The sequence below is a fragment of the Lactuca saligna genome, chromosome 1 (assembly GCF_052625555.1).
Source record: "Lactuca saligna cultivar CGN05327 chromosome 1, ASM5262555v1, whole genome shotgun sequence".
NCBI classification, from domain to species: Eukaryota; Viridiplantae; Streptophyta; class Magnoliopsida; order Asterales; family Asteraceae; genus Lactuca; species Lactuca saligna.
This window is the reverse complement of record NC_136417.1, coordinates 147,098,387-147,114,120: the sequence shown is the minus strand read 5'-3', so window position 1 is coordinate 147,114,120 and position 15,734 is coordinate 147,098,387.

Genomic DNA, 15,734 nt, shown 5'->3' with positions numbered 1-15,734 from the left:
GTGCTCCTCAAATATCTTAGTCCCAATTGACTATCTGCTCATGATAAATCACTGCCTCGCGGCACACATGCTACATGATACTCTGGTGGGAAATCATCATCGATGACGACCTACAGGGTTTATCCCTAAACCCAAAACTAAAACATCATGCTTCTCATATTTTCACACGTACATAATCAGTACCTCCCCGATCATAGGAGGTGACATCTCCTTTATCGACTGATCGCTCAACTCAGATCGAAATTCTCCCTTCCACTGACTCCTTACTAGAATACTCTGAGGGGCTCTCGATCTCCCTCTCAAGGGACTCTTCTTTGAGCTTACTCGTGACCGAATAACCGGAGAACCACAAACATCATTCACTACGAACCATGGTACTCATTCCATGACATCTCTTCTCAATATGCCCCGGTGTATGGTACCCTAACCATAACATCATTCCCCAATCTGCTCCGATGTATGGTACCCGGACCATAACATCACTCCTCAATCTGCTATGATGTATGGTACCCGAACCATAACATCACTCCTCAATCTGCTCTGACGTATGGTACCCGAACCATAACATCACTCCTCAATCTGCCCTGATGTATGGTACCCGAACCATAACATCACTCCTCGATCCGCTCTGATGTATGGTACTCAAACCATAACATCACTCCTCAATCTGTTCTGATGTATGGTACCCGAACCATAACATCACTCCTCAATCTGCCCTGATGTATGGTACCCGAACCATAACATCACTCCCCAATCCGCTCCGATGTATGGTACCCGGACCATAACATCACTCCTCAATCTGCTATGATGTATGCTACCCGAACCATAACATCACTCCTCAATCTGCCCTGATGTATGGTACCCGAACCATAACATCACTCCTCAATCTGCCCTGATGTATGGTACCCGAACCATAACATCACTCCTCGATCCGCTCCGATGTATGGTACTGAAACCATAACATCACTCCTCAATCTGTTCTGATGTATGGTACCCAAACCATAACATCACTCCTCAATCTGCCCTGATGTATGGTACCCGAACCATAACATCACTCCTCGATCCGCTCCGATGTATGGTACTCAAACCATAACATCACTCCTCAATCTGCTCCTTAGAACCTTCAGAATACTCCCTGTATCAAGTATGGGTCCTCTGCTTTTAGTAGTACGGGCCCATACTACCTGCCACATCTACCCATACTTTCCACATGGACCATCCTAGAGCTTCTAAATAGCTGCTCGACCTGCTCTTTCACCAATCCCATCGCGCGTATCCTCTCCCCAGCGAAATTCTCTATTCTACAAGCGCACTCCTCTGGATAGGGTTACTCCCTAAGCTCTTCCGTTGTCCTCCCACTTCTTTGCTATCAGCTGCTGAAGAGCTCCTAATGATGCCAGCCATCTACCTCCTGAATATCATCATATTCACTTGGTAGCTGACTCCCATCATCGAGAGTTCCACAAGCACAAAGCAAGCAGCATTCGAGCATTGAAGAATAGCTAGGACTCCCTCTCTGTGATAACTCCACCTTCTCGGCTCATCCTCGAAAGTACCACCAAACTCTGTAACTCTACCCCTCATGGGTTCTAACTGGATACTCTCACTCATCACATATTCAAAAGCATAACACCTATAACAACGAGTCCTAGGCTAAGGCATCACAAATCAGGCCACTCTAGTCCTAACATATGAAATACCTAGCCTGTCTCTAGCATGCAATAATATCTCATAAAGTGCATCATACATATCTCATAACACAAAATAAGGGTATTTTGGGAAATCACCGTTCAGGCTCTGGCTGATTGTACACACTGCTCCTTCTTGCTTTCTCTTTGAACTTTTATTCATTTTTAGAAAATTATTTCCTTAAAACTTTTCTTACTTCCTCGGTTTGAGTCCAGATTTACCCGAAGGCGCATCTGAATCCCTCAAACCAAGGCTCTGATACCAACTTCTAACACCGTAAATTTCAAGACAAATTTTTCATTTAAAACAATCATTTTATTCTTAGAAACACTTGTTTAAAATCTCATTCATAGTCGATTTACAAAACATAACTCCATTTTCACTTGCATAGAAAGCCAGGATCCTCCAAAATATGACTCTTTCTCTGGTGTGTACAATCAAGCCGGTGCCATCCCGTGATACTGAAAGAAACCTGAAAAACATCAAACAAAACACTGTAAGCACGAAGCTTAGTGAGTTCCCCAAAATACCACACATAACACATATTAGCCACTCGAGGCTATAACTCTATGGTTCCGTGCACCCAAACTCTGTGAACCCTCAGGTTCTAACTCTAGGAACCTTCCGGTTCCAACTCTATAAACATGCACAGCATAAATCACATAGAAATAATGCAGTACAACACATCACGTATATATAGCATACAAATACTCTAATCACATAACTCTGGTTACCTACTCAAGGTAAAGTATAGTGAGAAGACTCACCTGGCAAGCAGAAAGCAGATATCCCCACACTTGAATCTCGAACTCGCCACCGCCTAACACGTAAGGCAAATACTCTCATGAATATAACTCTCGAGACTAGAATAAATCCTCTCATAACACCCTCTTATGGGTAAAAGACTATTTTACCTCTCTCTTGGCCCAAAGGCCACATCGCTGACCAAACCCTAAAAGTCAACGGTCAACCCTTGGTCGAAATCAAAGTCCTCAGTCTAAGTCAACCCCTGACTGACCCTACTCACCAAGTCAACCCTGTGACTCGTCGAGTTCCCATAATCAGAACTTCACTGAATCTGCGACCTAACTCGCCGAGTCACCCCGAGACTCGCCGAGTCCAACATCTCTGAGTCCACTCGCACACGACTCACTGAGTCATCCCTCGACTCACCGATTCTCGACTCAACCAGAGAATATTTGGGACTCTTCGACATGACTCGCCGAGTCCAAATGGACTCGTCGAGTCCAAGGCTATTTTCAACCTACTCGCCGAGTTGTTCTTCCAACTCGTCGAGTTCCAGGCCATCTTCAAGCAACTCGTCGAGTCGACCCATGTGACTCGCCGAGTACCACCGTTCTGAATCCATTCAGAAGCACTCCAGGCCATGAAATTGATCCAAAACATAGATCTAGCCTCCTACAACCCATCCATCACGTAAAGTGGCAAACTTTACGTGAATCCAAAGAGATCTAAGCCGTTTGCACATTGGGCTAGGATTTGGGACAAGATGGCTCCATCAACCACTCACAAACAGGGACTTTCATGCACTCTAGACCTTCTCCCTTCCAGATCTGAGGTAGCAACCTCAGATCTAACCTCTAAACTCTAATACATCTAAAGATATGATCTCCAACACCCCCAAAATGATGCATCTAAGAAATAGCAGCTCAAAAAAATGAGATATTACCTCAAAGGAATGCCCCAAATGAAATGAGACTCGAATTCAAACAAAGCCCCTTGCTCCAAGCCTTCAATCTCCCAAAATTCCTTCACAAATACATTCTCCAAGCTCCAATCCATCCAACAATGGTGCTTCTTCGTGATTTAGGGTTTTCTGGGGCTCAAGGGGTGATAAAGAGGCTGGGAGGGAATCATAATTATCTTTATATAAGGCTCAACCCCGAGAATTAGGGTTTTCTCCACTCAGCGCCTACTCGCCGAGTCCATTACACTGACTCGCCGAGTCGGCCACTTAACACGCGACCAAGTCGCGACTCTACTCGCCGAGTCCGCACATGGACTCGTCGAGTCACACTTTCCCAATTTACTCTTTTAGCCTTTCAACTCTACTCTTGATATTTCAGGATGTTACACTCAAAGTTTTTTAAAGAAGGAGTGTCTAATAAAGATCAATATCGTGACATGAAGGTCATGATTGGAAGTCTAACATGATATAGAGAGCAGGTCCAAGATCGGGCACCGCCTGCAGTCAGGAAGTCTTTGAGTTAGATACGAGTTAAAAGGAACATCAGTTACGGTTATTACTTAGGATGAAGAGATAACGTATGAATTCATCATGTGAGCCCTGTTTCGTTGATGATTCTGAGACGTAATCATCCTTAGGGAGAGATAATTGTAACGCTCGTAGATCCGGGCTAGTTAATTTAGAGATAATATGGGTCGAAAACGACTTTTTGTCAAAAGATTATTTATAATAAATAATCTTAACTAAGTTGTAGAATATGTCTCAAGGGTTCCGTACATATAGAGAACGCCAAAATCCGAGTTATAACGAAGAAGTTATGGCGTGTCGAAGTTTTTCGGCAAAACCGACACGGCAGTGAGAGACGTAAATAGTGAATTGAAGATAGAAGACTTTTTAGCCTTAGGGATCTAAATGAAAGTTGTAGAATACGTCTTCACCTACGCGTGGGTATAAAGAATGTCAAAAACGAAGTTTGTATGCAAAAGTTATGGCATTCCAAACATTTAGCTTTTAAAAAAACCTAAACTAGCAAATTCACGACGTGAGTTTTATGACGCGCAAGATTATCAGTCATAATTTGGAATCTAGAAATTGCGAGAGGATAAGATCCAATTCACGACAATATAATTATGACGCTCACGGAATTCTGTCATAACTCGGAATCTAGAAGCTGCAAGAGGATAAGAACCAATTCACGACATGAACTTTATGACACTCACAACGTGAGGTGTCATGGCCACCATCCGAAGCTAGGGATGGAAATGGCAAGTCTACGGAGTGAATCATGAGATTCACGACGTGAGTCTTATGACACTCACGAGGTGGGTGTCATAAAAACTTACTATAAATAGCATGCGAGCCTTTCCGAAAATCTCACACCTTTCTTCATTTCTTCTCTCTAAACATTCTCTCTCTAAGGGTTTTAACCTTCCCCTAAGCCTAGGTGATCCCCTAGCACCCTAAGGAAGCCCCGAGGCTCCCGAAGTCCCAAGAAAAAGAGTCTTTCAGTTTCGAAACGTTGCTCCAAATAAAGCCCGATTTTCTTTAAAATCCACTGTAAGTGAGCTACGCTTACGAAATTTTTAAAATAGCTTTCAAATAATTATAGTAATGTTATTAGGTCCTGAAAATAATTATTTGGGCTATTATTATGAGTTATATTGAGTGTTATTTAACGCTTATATAATAATAATAATAGCTAGACTATTAATTAGTCACGGTTGACATTAGACTAAACCCTAGTCGAATTGATACTAGGTTTTATCAAAGGAAAATTGTTTTGAGAGTATCGAAGCACTGTACGAGTGCTGAGTCACCACCTACTTAAGTGAGTGTATAGTCACTTTCACCTTACACACACACACACACACACACACACACATATATATATATATATATATATATATATATATATATATATATATATATATATATATATATATATATATGAAGTATTTTCTTTAAAATGTATGATATGTTTAATTATATTAACTGTTTAATTAAGGTAACTGTTGAATAGATGTTTTCTACAAATATGTTGGATAAAACATGGGTAGATGAATTAGATGACATGTGATGACATAAAAGGTGATGAGAGGTATCGATGTTTAAGATGATCTAGTCATCTAGCAGAGTATAGACAACGGCCACAAATTATTTTAAATAGTCCAGTGGAACGTTAGCAAACTTGTAATCGGTAAGTACGTTTTAACTATTTATTCATCAGGTATTCTGGTTTTAGGGCTTCCAAATGGGCTTCTCAGATATGCGTGGATAAGTGGGAATGGATGGTCATTGTCAACGTCTTTGCCTTGTTGCTTTAGCTTTCCTTTTGGCTAAGGGCATCTGCTACCACATTGGCCTTACCGGGATGGTAGCGGATTTCGTACTCATAATCACTATGCAGCTCTACCCATCACCATTGTCTCATGTTTAAGTCCATCTTATTGAAGATGTGTTGTAAGCTTTTATGGTCGGTGAAGATCATGCACTTGGTTCCGTAGAGATAATGTCTCGAAATCTTCAGTGCGAAGACCACTGCTCCTAACTCTAGGTCGTGAGTTGTGTAGTTAAATTCGTGTGCCTTCATCTATCTCGAGGCATAAGCGATAACTTTTCCCCTCTGCATAAACACACAGCCTAAGCCCTGATTGGATGCATCGCCGTAAACATCGAAATCCTCTGTCCCTTCGGGCAGGGACAGGATAGGTGCGCTACACAAGGCTCGGTTCAATGTTTGGAATGCAGTATCTTGCTTTTCAATCCAACAAAAAGGTACACCTTTCTGTGTCAGAGTGGTTAGGGGTTTGGCGATTCTGGAAAAATTATGAATGAATCTGCGATAATAGCCGGCGAGACCCGAGAATTGACGGATTTCTGTGGGTATCTTCGGTGCCGACCAATTCGCTATCGCCTTAATTTTGGACGGGTCCACGTGTATACCCTCCTCGCTTACCACGTGATCAAGCAAAACTAACTTCCAAATCCAGAATTTGCACTTGGAGAATTTCGCGTACAGCTTTTCAGATCTAAGAGTTTCCAACACTAACCTCCAGTGTTGTTTGTGATCTTTTTTGCTTCTGGATTAGACAAGTATGTCATCAATGAAATCGATGACGAACTTGTCCAGAAAGGGGCGACACCTCCAGTTCATCAGGTCCATGAATAATGTCGGTGCGTTGGTTAGACCGAAGGGTATCACTACGAACTTGTAGTGACCATATCGAGTCCTGAATGCTGTCTTGGAAACATCATTCTCGTGAACTCGTAGCTGATGGTACCCTGATCTATGGACTATTTTTTAGAAGTAGTTGGCTCCCTGAAGCTGATCGAAAAGGTCATCTATTCGAGGAAGAGGATAACGGTTTTTGACAGTCAACTTATTCAACTCACGGTAGTCTATACACATCCGAAAGGATCCATCTTTCTACTTCACAAATAATATTGGGCTCCCCTGGGTAAGGAACTCGGTCTGATGAACCCTTTGCTGAGTAACTCATTAAGCTGACTAGATAACTCCTGCATTTCTGCTGGTGCTAAGCGATACGGAGACTTGGCTACAAGATTTGCTCCGGGAATTAGGTCGATGCAAAACTTGACTTGGCATTCGGGATGAATTCCCGGGAGCTCTTTGGGAAAGACATCAGGAAAATTGCAGACTTCAGGGATGCTCTCGAGGTCTTTAACTTCCTGTTTCTCGTTAATCACATGGGCTAGGAATGCATAACACTCCTTTTGTAGAAGTTTTTGAGCTTTGATGCATGAAATGATGCGAAGATTGGAACTAAGTTTATCGTCGTAGATCATGAGGGTTTAGCCAGAGGGAAGATTGAGACAGATGGCTTTTTCGTAACAAAGGATATCAGCATGATTGGGACTCAACCAATCCATGCTGATGATAACATCAAAGCTCTTTATGGAAACTGGCATTAGGTCGATGGGAAAGGAATGATCATTCAGGGCAAGGGTACATCCTATGAATATATCGTTAGCGTTTTCTTTCTCACCATTAGCCATCTTGACGGTAAATGTTTGAGTTAAGGGTTAAGGACTATGTTTAAGAAGATGTTTGAATGAATGGCTAAGAAACCTTCTTTCAGCACCAAAATCAAAAAGGATGCAAGCATAAGAGTTTTCGAGAAGGAACGTACCCGTGACGATGGTGGGATCAGCGACTGCCTCATCTAGTCCCATAGTTAGAACTCTCCCGGTGTTTCCAGTTGTTGTTGCCTAGGGGCAGTTTCTCTTGATATGCCTGACTTCACCACAACCGTAGCAGGCCTGACCGACACCCGCTCCGGAAGCTTGATTGGTTGATTGGGTTGGTGCTTTGCAGAATCGAATACTATGCCCCTTTTTACCATAGTTGGGGCATGACAGTTCACGACATGGATCGGAGTTATGGTGGAAGTTACACTTGTCACATCGAGGAAGAGTACCAGCATACCTACTGGTAGGTGCTTGAGCTGTAGAAGCGATGGCAGAAACAGCAACAGGGGTACTAGCAGTGTGGACTGCCACAGTTTGCTGCTTCTTTGAGGGATCTTGCAAAGACTGACCCTACTTTTGCTTCCAAAAATTTCTTTTCTCACCACACCTTTTTGCCGATTCGGGATTGGTAGCAGCTTCCTCAAGATCATCTACATGGTCAATCAGAGTTTGCACCAAGCATTTAGCACTGTCGAATGTGTTTGGCTTTGCAGCCAAAACATTTCCCTTGGTTTGTTGGGTCAGCCCCCAAATGAATCTCTCAATCTTTTTGCTTTCCGGGGTAACCATTCCCGGACAGAGAAGCGCTAGGTCTTCAAATTTAGAGGTGTAAGCGGCAACATCGGAACCCTTCATCTTTAGGTTCGAGTTCGTGCTCCAATTTTTTCATTTCGCCCCACGGGCAGTACTCCGCAAGTAGAAGCTCCTTCATGCTCTCCTAACACATGGCATTGGCTAAAGGTAGGGTTAAGGATTTGACTTGGTCATTCCACCAAGTCAGGGCTTTATCGGTGAAAGTGCAGGTGGAGAACTTCACCTTGTTAGTTTCAGAACAGACATAGATTTTGAAAATAGACTCGATCTTCTCAAACCATCGAGTTAGAGAAATAACACCTCCAGTGCCATTGAAAGGTATGGGTTTCACGTTCATAAAGTCTTTGTTGGAACACTGCTTTCGGTGTCCCTGACTACCTTCCTGGTTTTGGGGCTGAGTACCACCTCCTGGCCCACCTAAACCACCGAGGTTCATTTGAGACATGGCAGCTACCACTGCGGCAGTAACAGCTGCTTGGAACATGGCGGGATCAAATGGAGGAGGTGGTGAAGGAGGATTGTTGTTCCTTGAGTTGGGTCTTCTTCTTGGAGGCATCTTGATCTAAAATGATCAGGAAAGAGAGGATGGTAAGTCCTCTGAATTGAATCAAGAGATATGAAACAAGAGATATCTCATTATGATAGATAAAGTGTTCTACTATGCGATAATATATAAGAAAACTGCTAAAGCAAGGAAATTTATCTCTAAAGGAAATCAGTAGCAACACTTAAATGAGGATTTCTATGACGAAATTGACTCTAGAAAATACTCCCATATTATTTTATGTTTCGCTGCGATGATGACTCGTTGTTTGGATATTTGGTAAGTTTTAGGTCTGCTTCACACCACAGTCACTCCCAAGCACATATTGGCTGTGTCTCGAATGAATATAGTTGATCAGGCTATATTTACCATAGACACGACTACATAACTACCCAGGTTTAACCGCAGAGTACAACACCCAATTACTTATGTTTTGTTCTACTCATGGTTACGGGTTCTGGCGTTTAGATATTCTTGTATAGTGAGAGTAAAAATACTTATATTTTTAAAGTATACTTTTAGTTCAGAGCACTTCGGCCCCTTAGTGTTTATAGTTATATACCATGTAAGGTTCGGTATACTTAGTTCACTATAAACAAGGGCTCTGATACCAATCTGTCACACCCTGAAACTGATGGCTAAAACGTTCTGGGGCGGAGGACATCATGTAAAGTATCACAACCAATGTACATAGCAAGCATAGTAAACACAACCATTACATTACATAGAATATTTACATTTGTTTGAAAGCAAAGAAATACATGTTTTATATATACATCAGTTTAACAAAAGTAAAGACGAGACTTCTATATGCTCCGTATTCTCCAAAAGAATGTGGGATACCTGTCTAACGTTGACCTGAGAATACAAGCAGATCTAAAAATATCAGCATAAAGCTGGTGAGTTCATAAGCGGTTTGTTTCTAGTAAAAGAATAAGTTTCCTTTGGTTTTATGGAAAGTGGTTATCCAAGAAAATCCCATATTTTCATATAAAATAAGTTTAGTTATTCATTTGTTGAACAGCCTGTTGATGAAAAGTTAAGTTATCCTAGGAAAAACCCTTATTTTCCTTAAAAGTTTGGTGGTTGGTTATCCATCCGGAATGAAGTGTACAAGTATCTACCATACTTGTAGCGTTAAGTGAAGTATCCTGAAAGTCTGGTTATCTTTGAAGAGTACATTAGTTTTAACATGTATATAAAACTAATAAGTAGGTAGTAAACTAATTCCTAAGGGTGTTAGTTCATTAGGTTCATTATTACTAAAAAGTAAATCTCCATTATCTAAGTTTGCAAGTTCTATAGCCATACGATAAACTAGATATGGCAATAAGAAGTCCAATATCATTTTATGACTTTTGTCACCCGTAGACCTATCGGTCCCACTGTAGCTAGCAGCAAGGTGCGGGGTAGTCAGCCCCGTATAGATCTATACACTCAAGTCACGCTCTCCTTCCAGGAGATTCTGGTTACAGGGAAGGTCCTCCACTCGCGTATCTCTGTGGAGTGTTACTATGGATGTGTCTCCAATCTTAAGAATAACGAATTTACAAGTAATAATATAGAAAAATCCTATTTTATGAATGACATGAAATCCTTTGTGAGATATAAAATATAACATTTTATAATGAGTTTCGCAATTAGTTTGAAAACTAACTCTACAAGTTAAACTGTTGGTTAATACGGTTTTCAGTGTTAAAAGCATACTGAACATGTAACTATAACATACGAAATAATAAGTTTTGAGTACAAGTTTCCTTGTACTTTTGCTTGTATTCCCCCTGAAAACATGACAAACACGGAAAATGGTGTAGGGGTATGAACTCACCAGTCAAGAAATGTGCCGAGTAGGATGCTAAATGTCGATGTTAGGGCTTCAACACGCGCGAGGATCCTATGTAACAAGAGGAGATACATAATTGCATCTAATTAGATGTTGAACTACTAATTAAGTAAGATAATACACTCCGAGGCGCAAAAACACTTTATCTCAAGTGTTAGGAATAATACGGGTTGCATTTAAGGGGGTGTAGGGCCTAGTTAGGGAGTTTTCTCTTCAAGAGTAAACTCTTAGAGGAGATTACGGCCGATAGACCATATCCAAATGAGTTTACGGCCGTAAACTCATGGGTGGTGTGTTCTTGGTTCCTCAAAGGTCTTATAACACTTGTGGAATTAAGCTAGGTTCAATTCTAGGGCATAGGAAGTGACTAGGGCTTAAAATGAACCATTTAAGGGATTTCACGGCTGTAAACAGAGAGTTTACGGTCATAAACTCTTACTTGTCCCCCTCACTTCATGTTTTGATGGTTCTAGGTTAAGAATACATGTTTCTAGTCCAATATACAAGCCATGGAGGGAAATTAGGGCACCATTTGACCTTCTTAGAGGATTTTACAGCCAAGGGACCAATCCTTGGGGGGTTTATGTCCATAATCTCTTAAGGTCATGGTTTCTTTGATGTTTAAGTTCCCTACTTTGATGGTGGTTGGTTCTAGACTTTATTCCAAGCCATAGGAGGTGTTTAAGGGGCAATTTAACACCTTAAAAGGTGTTTACGGCCTATGAAGGGGTATTTACAGTCCAAGAATGTTCTTGGGCTGTAAACTCATGTATACTCCCCAAATGATAAGCTTTTGGTGTTCTAAACTCGTACATGCGAGTCCTTAAGTCATAGCTAAGCACTAGAAGGGTTTTGGGGCTTCAAAACCCCATTTATAGGTGTTTACGGTTTTGGAGTGTTCCATGGCTGTAAACACATGTTTTTGAGACTTTTGGATGGTTTAAACACGGATTTTCATGCTAAACAAGGTAAACCACAAGCTAGGATAGATTACTTACGAGCTTGGAGCTTAAAAGAGGTGTTTTTGGATCAAAATTTAATTTGTAGAGAGAGAGAGTAGAGAGAGTGTGTTAAGAGGGTGGAAAAGCTTCAAATGGAGGTCCACTCAACCTTATATAAGGTTTGATTTTGCGGCCCGGTGGAAATCTACCCGATACCGACGTTAAACGGAGCTTATGGTCGTACCCGATTAAATGGTTGTAACCCGACGTGGTCTTGAATTAGAAACTTTTAAAAAGAATATTGAGGGTGTTTCACATGTTTTTATCTCGTTTGGACACTCATGAAGTCATAATAAAAGTCCCAATTTAATGAACCTAATCCAAAACGTTAACGGAACAAATTAATAAAACGAGATTTTTAATGGAAACGGGCTACAGTGACGGAATAAATTTCAGTTTTTCACACCGTGAACTCATGGTGTTGTGATTTAGGCTTGATCATTGTTCAGTGTTTCTAGCTGGTACTTCCTAACACTCATTCCTTTAGTGTACTAGGCTCAGGACACTCAAACAGGCTCTAAACAATGCCAAATGTTAGCAGGAGTGAGTCAGTAACTAAGTTGAGTTAACTGACTGAGCTTTCAAAGCAAAAAATTTCAAGTTGTCACATCACCCCCCCCCCCTGCCCCGTTAGATGGAATTTCATCCAAAAATTAGCTTTCTTACAGTACAACTGCGGTTGCACTCCTCTGATTTGCAGTAGACCCACTCGTAGACCTAGCAAATTTTCCCTAGTGTTCATAATAGGATTCGTACTTGGTCCATCTATCATTACTTCATGTATACAAGTCGTATATAATTAGGATTGGTAAGACTATCGGATGTGCGACTCTGCCCCAGGTCTACAACCAAACATGGAACAGGAGATAGGGCGGAAACACCCATACTAGATCTGCGTAATCATAATCATATACCACCCCATACACTGAATAGTGATAAGTGGGATGCATTTGTCCATAGCCTCTGTGCTCAAACTTGGTCTGTTGGCCGAGTGATATTTTGTGACGGTCTGCGGACATCTGACGATAAGGTTTCGGAGGACAAAATACTCTTCGCACAAGTACTTCGGGGTTTAGAATACGAAAGATAAAATTGAGGTTTAGGCCGGACTGTCGATAAGAATGACGAAGGTTTCAAGAACTTGACGGTCGAGGCGATAGAAACATATGAACTTAGTATGGTGATTACCACCCCCAATTCATGACGAATTATAGTAATGGACTCTTTACTGAACAAAGTTTTGGACAATCAGAAAGAAACTTCTGGTATACGATGATGTATCCCTAGTGTGTTCGACAACGTACCCTTAGTGTGTTCGACAATGTACTCTTTGTGAATGTTCTAGTGCTTTCTAGTTTCCCTTTGAGTTTAACACTCCTATGTATCACACCGCTATGTGCGAGTACATACAATGAAAGTGCTTTGATAACTAGTGATGATACTTTATATCATGATCCTCTACGGTACCACTACGATCGCCCGCCATATACAAGTGATGAATAATTAAGATGAATAAGACGGTCAACCAAGTAACTCTGCCTCAAATCCACAACCAAAAAAGGAACATGATTTAAGGCAGAATCACTCACTTTAAATTTACAACATCTTAGTCATGCACAACTCTGATGTATATGCTAAGCCATCATAGCATCTCTAAATGGATCTTTTAGTTCTCTTGAATATTATAATATATATATTTCAATACGGGAGTTATTATAATTACTTTTAAGTATTTTCCCTAAGTTTTAATCTTATATATGAATATAAATTAATTTTATTTTAAAGTAATTACTAAGTTGAAAACGTACCGCTGCTCGACGGCGACTTGGAGGTTGATTCTCCTGCGGTGATCATCAAAATGCGTCCATCTACGCCTGATTTCTTCACTATCGGGCAGTCATTCTAGTAGTGACCAGTCTCACCACAGCCATAACAGGCTTGATTTTCTTCTAATTTGGGGACTTGGGAGATCGGTTGAGCCGGTGCCCTGCAGAAACGAACTGTGTTGTGACAACCCGAAGTTGTTCCATCACCGTAACCCATTCGGCCCGTAAAACCCGTCTTTAGCAATTCGTTCCGATTTTGTTTTTGGGCTAAATTATTTAAATTTATATGTTTATTATAATCTCGTGAGTTTCCAAACTCCCTAGAAACTCATGTACACAACCAAAATTATTAATTTGAAAAATTTAGAATTGGTCCCGCTGGGTTACGACAACATAATTGGGTACGACCAAAAGCCTCGGTAAACGTTAGTATCGGGTAGAATTCCACCATGTCCCACACCCGAACCATATATAAAGTTGATTAAGCCTCATTTGAAGCTTTTTCACTCTTTCTCTAACCTCTCTCCACAAATCCAAACTCTAAGTCCAAAATCATCAAACTAAGGCTCCAAATCATCAAGGTAACTATCCTAGCTCCTAGTATAACATCTTTAGCCTTCATTTTCATGTTCAAATCATGGATTAGGACCATAAACATGTGTTTACAGCCCTGGAACACTCTTGGGCCGTGAACACATATAAAATGGGTTTTGGAGCCCAAAAACGCTTCCAAGCCACATTTGGAGCTTAGATATGACTTAGGGGCTTACCAAACTGGACTTGGAACACCTTAAACTCATCATTTAAGGAGTAAACATGAGTTTACTTCCCAAGAACATGTGTGGGCCGTAAACACCCATTCATGGGTAGTAAACTCCTTTTAAGGTGTTAAATTGCCATTTAAACACACCAATAGCCTTAGATTAATGTCTAGAAGCAACCACAATCAAGTTAGAGGCCTTACACTTAATGAAAACCACTCCCGTAGGAGCTTACGGCCGTAAACCCACCAAGGATGGGTTCCTGGGCCGTAAACTCCTATAACTTAGTCAAATGGTGCCTTAAATTCATTATATGGCTTGTAGATTTAGCTATGAACACTTGTAAATGACCTAGGACCACCAAAACATCAAAGGAATGTGTGTGGGGGAGTTTACGTCTGTAAACTCTTAGCTTACTGTCGTAAACTCCATTAAATGGTCCACATGTGGGTTTAATCCATTCCTATACCTTATATTTGATCCTAGCTAATTTCCCCAAATGATATTTGACCATTTAGCACCATAAAACCCCTCATCCATGAGTTCACGGTCGTGAACTCATGTGGAGTTGGTATTAGGGCTGAAAACTCCATAAGGAGTTTACTCTTGAAGAGTAAATACATTATCCAAGCCATATATGTTCTTAGATGTCACCCGGGTCACTCCAAACACTTGATTTGAAGTGTTTTCGCGTCTTGGAGTGTATAATCATATATAATTGTGATTTAAAGTCTAATTAGATACAATTGTGTATCATTTCACATTACATAGGAACCACGAGCGTTTTCAAGCCTTGAACTGACGTTTAGCATCCAAACCGACACATTCCGCGATTGGTGAGTTCATAGCCCTACGCCTTTTCCGTGTTTTTCAATGTTTTCAGGGGGGAATATAAGAAAAATTATAAATGTTTTCAAAACCTAAAACTGATGTATTTCTATAAATATCTTGCTAACCTTTAGATATCTTTACCCCTTATGTATTATGTTGAGCATAAGGGATGTTTTCTCGACTATAACAATGTGCATTTCGGTAAAGGAAACAATAAAATCAATTAAATTATTATGGGAATAATTTGGGATCTTTAGTTCTTGTTTTACGAACATAGATTTACGTAAAGTTAACAGATAAACTATGTCTGATTCAGTTTATCTCTATTTAATTTAGAATATATTGCCAGATAATTTCATTGTATTTAAATATTCTAGTGTATTATGTTTCAATACGATTTGTATGTCTAATAACGTCTGAGAACCACATGAATAAGATGATACTAGCTTGCGAAATTCGTCATTATTATTAGTAAATCCTCCCCGGAAGTGTAACTAGAGTCTCCTGGAGGGAGAGCGTGGAATTTGTGGATAGATCTATTCAGGACTGACAATCCCACACCTAAACTGCTAGCTACAGTTAGGTGGGCACGCCTGGGGTGACAAATTCAGGAAATCGTCCAACGTCGGACAAACGTCAAGGAGGTCTCGGTGTCACATTAGCATGGTTACCCGACTCATAATATGTATTAATATATATTTATCCACATATTGAATTTTATATCTACT